The 7,484-nt window shown below is 37.3% G+C and overlaps 1 non-coding gene across 1 annotated transcript; it reads left to right on the top strand.

The window, feature by feature from the left end:
* Window positions 1-5,965: 5,965 nt before the first annotated feature.
* LOC112131373 (small nucleolar RNA SNORA31) lies at window positions 5,966-6,097 on the top strand. The gene has a single exon (XR_002913456.1). It is a non-coding gene; the product is annotated as a small nucleolar RNA SNORA31 (small nucleolar RNA).
* Window positions 6,098-7,484: the final 1,387 nt, after the last annotated feature.

The following is a 7,484-nucleotide window of genomic DNA, read 5'->3' on the forward strand; positions in this document are numbered from 1 at the left end:
CCCAGTCATGAGGCATGGGATCAAGGACCTGCTTAAGGAAGCAGTCTAATTGTCCCTTAGCAGAGCTGGTGCGCTGTGCTGGGAGAATCCTTCTCGTTCAGATGAGTTGGACTCTTCAGAGCTAGCAGGTAGGAAAGATTAAATCTGCTGAACCTGAGGCCATGGCTGCCACTTCCCCCAGGTTCTCTGTTCCAGGGAGATGAGAATTCTGTCTGTAAGCCCCTGGCTGGAGTTGCTGGAATTCCTGCAGGGAGGCCCTGCCTGGTGAAGGGGGATGGATCCAGGTTCCACCTAAAGAAGCAGTCTGGCCATGATCTGCCATTGCTGCTGTGCTGTGCTGTGGGGAGTACTGCCCAGTCCAAACCTCCCAGTTTCCCTAGTACTGACAGGGGAAAACTGCCAACTAGAGCTACAGTAATGGCAGCCACCCCTCCTCCCAGGAACTCAGTCGTCTTAGGCAGACTCTAGGCTGCTGTGCTGGCCAGCGGGGATTTCAAGCCAGTGGGTCTTAGCTTGCAGGGTTCCTTGGGAGTGGGACCTGCTGAGTGAGGCTATTTGGCTCCCTGGTTTCAGCCCCCTTTCCATGGTAGTGGATGGTTCTCCTGCCTCACTGGAGTTCCAGGTGCCGCCGGTGTAGGTAAAAACTCCTGCAGCTCAGTGCCTGCCCAAACAGCCGCCAGTGGGAGCAGCTGCGGTGGGTCTGCCCAGTTTTGTGCTTGAGACCCAAGGCCCTGATGGTGTAGGCTCATGAGGGGATCTCCTGATTCTTGGACTACAGAAATCTGTGGGAAAAGCATGGTACCCCGGGTGGGTAACAGTCCCTCACCACTTCCCTTGGCTGGGGGAGGGTGGTCCCTTTGTCCCGTGTACCTCCCAGGTGAACCATCACCCCAGCCTGCTTTTCCTTGCTGTCTGTGGATCATGCCAGACACCTAGTCAGTCCCTATGAGATGCACTGGGTACCTCAGTTGGAAATGCAGAAATCACTCACTTTTTGTGTTTGTCTTGCTGGGAGCTGCAGACCGGAGCTATTCCTATTTGGCCATTTTGGCCCCTCCCCTCCAGTAATTGCTTTAAATGTCTGTGCATTAAATTCTCCAATCAAAAGACGGAGATGGGCAAAATGATTTTAAAAACATGATCCAATTATATGCTGTCTAGAAAAAATTCTCTTTAGATTCAATGATACAAATTGGTTGAAAGTGAAAGGATGAAAATAGATATTTTATGCAAATAGTAACTAAAAGAGAACAGAGGCAGTTATATTACCATCAGATAAAACAGACTTTAAATGAAAAAACTTATAAGAGAAAAAGAGGATACATATATATACATATGTATATATATACACAAAGGTTTAATACAGCTAGAAGATACAACAATTACAAACTTTTATGCACTTAATATCACATCATCAAATATACAAAGCAAAAATTGACAGAACTTATGGGAGAAATAGACAATTCTACAACAATAGCCAGAGACTTCAGCATATCACTCTCAATATGAATAGAGCTAGCAGACAGAAGATAAGTAAGGAAATAGAGGACTTGAACAACACAGTAAACCAACTAGATCTAACAGATATACACAGAACACTCTATCCAACAACAGAATGCACATTCTTCTCAGGTGTATGTGGGACATTTCCTAGGATAAAATATATGTTAGGGCAAAAATTAAGTCTCAGTAGATTTAAAAAATATATATCACACAAGGTATCTTTTTCAATGAGCAGAATGAAGTTAGATGTCAATAACAAGAAAAACTGGAAAATGTACCAATTTATGGAAGGTAACACAATTTTAAGCAAACAGTGGATCAAAGAAGAAATAACAATGTAAATTAGAAAATATTTAGAAATGAATGAAAACAAAAACACAACATACCAAAACCTAAAGCACGAAAGCAGTGCCATGGCCGAAATTTATAGCTATAAATGCTTACCTTATAAAAACAAGTAAGATCTCAAATCAACAGCCTAACTTTACAACTTAAGATACTAGAAAAGGAACAAACTAAACACAGAGCTAGCAGAAGGAAAGAAATAATAACGATTAGAGCAGAGATAAGCAAAACAGAGATAAACAATAGAGAAAATCAATAAAAACAATAGTTATTTGAAAAGATTAACACCATTGACAAACTTTTAGTTAAATGGAATAGGAAAAAAGATAAGAGACTCAAACCACTAAAATAAGAAATGAAAATGGGGACATTATAGTTATTCTCCATAAATGAAAGGATTATAAGGGAGTGTTATGAACAATTGTACACCCACAAATTGGGTAACCTAGATGAAATGGATAAATTCCTAGAAACACAAAACCTACTGAGACCAAATCACAAAGAAACAGGAAATTCAAATAGATCTATAACTAGTAAAAATATTGAATCAGTAATTGAAAATATCCCCATAAAGAAAAGTTCTGGACTTGATGCTTCACTGGGGAATTCTATCAAAAACTTTAGGAAGAATTCACAGCGATCTCTTTCAAACTTTTCAAAAAATTAAAGAGGAGGGAACACTTTCTAACTCATTTTATGAAGTCACCATTATCTCGATGCCAAGCGCAGATATAGACACTGACAGAAAAGAAAACTACAGAACAATATCTCTTAAGAACATTGATGCAAATATCTTTAACAAATATTAACAAGCTGAATTCAGCAGTATATTAAAAGGACTATATGCCATGACCAAGTGGGATTTATTCCTGAATGCAAGAATGGTTCAGCATATGAAAATTCACCATTATAATATATCACATTAAAATAACAAAGAAAAACATCACATAATCATCTCAACTGATGCAAAGAAAGCATTGGACAAAATTTGACATTCTTTTATTATAAAAACACTCAACAAACTAAGAATAGAAGAAAACTTTCAACATTCTAAAAGCCATGTGAAAAAACCACAGCCAACATCACACTCAATGGTGAAAGACTGAAAGCTTTTTCCTTAAGATGAAGAAAAGGCAAGGATGTCTTCTTTTGCCATTTCTATTCAACGTAGTTCTGGATATTTTAGCCAGAGTAATTAGACAGGAGAAAAAATAAAAGGTATCCAAATTGGAAAAGAAGTAGAATTATCTGTTAATAGATGATATGACCTGAAGACTCTATAAAAAGTTGCTAGAACTAATAACACATTATAGCAGGATACAAAGTCAATGCACAGAAATCAATTTTGTCTCTATGTACTAATAATAAACAATCTGAAAGGAAATTAAGAAAAAATTTTATTTATAATGGAATGAAAAAGAATAACATACTTAGGAATTAACAGAGGGAGTTATGGACTTTACAATAAACTATAAAACATTGTTGAAAGAAATTAAAGAAGACATAAAATAAATGGAAAGACATCTGTGTTCATAGCCTGGAAGACTTAATATTGTTAAGATGTCAATGCTACCTAAAGCGATCTACAGATTCAGTGTAATCTCTATCAAAATCCCAATGATGTTTATGTAGAAATATGAAAACCCATCCTAAAATCCATCTGGAATCTCAAGGGATCCTGAATAGCCAAAAGAATCTTGAAAAAGAGGAGCAAAGCAGAAAGAGTCTCACACCTGTTAATTTCAAAACTTACTATGAATCTCTAATAATCAAAACAGTGTGGTATTGGCATGAATACAGACATTTAAACCAGTAGAATACAACTGAGAGCCCAGAGATAAACCATCAAAAACATGATAAAGTTATTTTTGGAAGGACAGCCTTTTCAACAAATGGTGCTGGGAAAACCGGATATCCACATGCAAAAGAATAAGGTTGGATTCTTGCCTAAGACTGCATACAAAAATTAAACTCAAGGTGGATTCATGATCTAAATGTAAGACCTGAAACTATAAAGCTCTTCGAAGAAACCATAGGGTGAAAACTTTACAACACTGAATTTAGCAATGATTTTTTTTTGGATATGACTCCAAAGGTAGAGACAACAACAAATAACAGATAAATTGGACTTAGTAAATTAAAAAATAATGTATACTAAAAGAATGTCTTCAACAGTGAAAAAGGGAACTCACTGAATGGGAAAATATATTTGCAAGTCATATATATCGTATGGGATTAATATCCAAAAGGCATAGAGAAGTCCTGAAACTCAACAACCAAAAAAACCAAATGTCCCAATTAAAAAATAGGAAAACTAGGTAAATAACTTGCCTAAGCATTTATTTAAATAAGTTCAGAAAACACTGGCCAAGGTATACCATGGCCAATAAGAACATGAAAAGATACTGAACATCACTAACCATTAGAGAAATGTAAATCAAAACTACAATGAGATACCACCTCATACCCATTAGGATGGCTACCATCAAAATGCCAGAAAATAAGAAGTGTTGGTGAGGATGTGGAAAATTTGGAAACTTTGTGCACTGTTGCTAGTAGTTTAAAATGGTACAGCTGCTCTGGAAAACAGTGTGACCTTTTCTTAAAAAATTAAAACTAGAGTTACAATATGAACTATAAATTCCATATCTGGGTATATACTTCAATGAATTGAAAGCAGGGACATGAAAAGATATTTATATACCCATGTTCATAGCAGCATTATTCATAATAGCTTAAATGTGGAAGCAACGCAGGTGTTCATCAATGGAAGTATGAATAAGACAAATGTGGCATATACCTATGGTGGAATATCATTTGGCCTTAAAAAGGAAGGAAATTCTTACATATGCTATGACATAGATGAATCTTGAGGATATTATTCTAAGTGAAATAAGCTTGTCATTAAAAGACAAATACTCTATTATTCCACTTACATGAGGTGCATAGAATAGTCAAAATCCTGGAGACATAAAATAGAGTAGTGGTTGCCAGGGCCTGGGGAAAGGAGAAAATGGGTTGTTATTTTTATGCGTATAGCATTTCAGTTTTACAAGATGAAAAGAGTTGTGGAGATGGATGGTGGTGATGATTACATAGCAATATGAGTGTAATTAATATCACTGAACTATATATTTAAAATGGTTAAAATGATGAATGTTATGTATATTTTATTACAACAAAAAATTTTTAAAAAGACATGAAGAACTGATTAATACCAGAACATAAATGAGCCTTGAAAACTTTATTCTAAGTGAAAGAAAGCAGTCACAAAAGACCATGTATTATATAATGTCATTCATTTGAAATGTCCAGGGTAGGAAAATCTACAGAGACAGAAAGTAGATTAGTGGTTGCTTAGGGTTGGGGGAGAGGGTAAAAAAATAGGAGGATGATAGCTGAAGGTGGCATTTTCTTTTTTCAGTGATGAAATTGTGCTGAAATTCACTGTTGTGATGGTTACACATATATGTGAATATACTAAAGTTAATTCAACTGTATACTTCAAATTGGTGAATTGTACAATGTGTGAATTATAGCTTCATAAAACTGTTTAAGAAAGGATGAGGAATTTAGATTGTCTCACAATGCTTATATCAGCACCTATGTTCCCTAAAGCCCTTTTCTGTCAGGTGGGCCAATATTGTTTAATCCACCATGCTTATTGTTGCCATTGTGTATTAATGGCCTGAGAGCAGTTAGCCATGTTTTGTACCCAAAATGTTGGACGCCTATATTGGGGTTAAAGGAGTGGTGGTCACATCCAGATGTGGTTTAGTCTAAGTATTCCATAAGGCCTCTCAGAGTCTCCCTTGTTTTTGGGTGGGGCATTCTCCAGGATAATTTGAATCCACCATGGAATGCCTACTTCTTTAACCCCAACAGAAACTGGTTGTAATTTTAGATTCTGTTTAATAATTTTCCATCTACAACAAAAAGGGTGATATACATTTGTCCACAGCACACGGTGGCATGTTGAGCATCTTACTGCCATATTGTGTCTATTATAACCAAGGACTTTCCTTCATTTGATCATCAAGGTTTACAGTCGCACAGTGGTCAGTTAGCCAGGAGTTGTAACCCCATGGTTGGATGTCCTGCTTCTTACGAGATTGAAATGCATCTATCTGACATGCCTGGAGCAGGTGCTGTCTGCTGCTAAAGTTTCCACCACAGATGCAAGAAAAAAAAGTCCTCATGCTTTTTGTCTGTGATTGTGGCAGCCAAGATTGACTAGAGGAATGCAGAGGGAAAAAAAGAAAAAAAATAAGAGACTATAAAATGTTTTGTTTAGTTTTCCTTGTATGTAACTGCCTGGGAAACAAAGGTTCTGTGTCTTATCAGAATGATGTCCTATGCTTTATGTTGACCTTTGCCATGTACTGCCTATTTAAAACAACCAAGTCTTCTCTCTTTGAAAAAAAAAACTAAGGTGTTTTACAATAAAATTCCTTCCTATAGTTACTTTTGTAGTTTTTTACAGTCACTTTGGTTAACTGGTAGGCAAGTATGGTTTCATAGTGATTAATAATCTTATTTAGTCAAGTGTTCAAACCTTTTAACATTTTTGGCAGTTTTGCCTTCCCAAAATAAAACCTGAAATGAAATCTTGATGTCAAATTGACCTTGATATTTCCCAGAGGGCCCCTGGAAAATCTTAAAATAGATTTTTCTTTCACCTTGTAAAAAGAGAAATTTTAAACAAAGTAATGGCTTTTGATAGTTAATTGCATTATATGTGTTGTCAAATGAGAAGAGATGCTTAACCTTCTCTATGTGATATTTGCATGGATAGATGTTATTAATATGACTATTTCAGAAATTGTATGACATTCATGGGAATTTGTCAATACCTCCACTGCTCAGGATATGCCTTGGGATAATTTTAGTCATAAATCTGGTTGTAGTTTTAAATATCTATGACAGAGACAACCAAATTTCCTTGTCAATTACTTAATAATAAACTCTTATTGACAGGTGAAGCCAGCTGGACTTCCTGGGTAGAGTGGGTACTTGGAGAACTTTTCTGTCTAGCTAGAGGATTGTAAATGCACCAATCAGCACTCTGTAGAAACACACCAATCAGCGCTCTGTGTCTAGCCAAAGGTTTGTAAACGCACCAATCAGCACTCTGTAAAAACGCACCAGTCAGCACTCTGTGTCTAGCTAAAGGTTTGTAAATGCACCAATCAGCACTCTGCAAAGATGGACCAATCAGCACTCTGTAAAATGGACCAATCAGCGCTCTGTAAAATGGACCAATTAGCAGGATGTGGGCGGGGAAAAATAAGGAAATAAAAGCTGGCCACCCGAGCCAGGGGCGCAACCAGGTGGTATCCCCTGCTATGCTGTGGAGGCTTTTGCTGTGAAGGCTTGTCTTTTCCCTCTTCACAATAAATGTTGCTGCTGCTCACTCTTAGGATCTGTACTACCTTTATGAGCTGTAACACTGCCAGGGTCTGCGGCTTCATTCCTGAAGTCAGCGAGACCACAGACCCACTGGGAAGAACAACCAACCAACTCTGGACGCCCCACCTTTAAGAGCTGTAACACTCACCTCAAAGGCCTGCAGCTTCACTCCTGAAGTCAGTGAGACCACGAACCCACCAGAAGGAAGAAACTCCGGACACATCTGA

The sequence above is a fragment of the Pongo abelii genome, chromosome 1 (genome assembly GCF_028885655.2).
Source record: "Pongo abelii isolate AG06213 chromosome 1, NHGRI_mPonAbe1-v2.0_pri, whole genome shotgun sequence".
NCBI lineage: Eukaryota > Metazoa > Chordata > Mammalia > Primates > Hominidae > Pongo > Pongo abelii.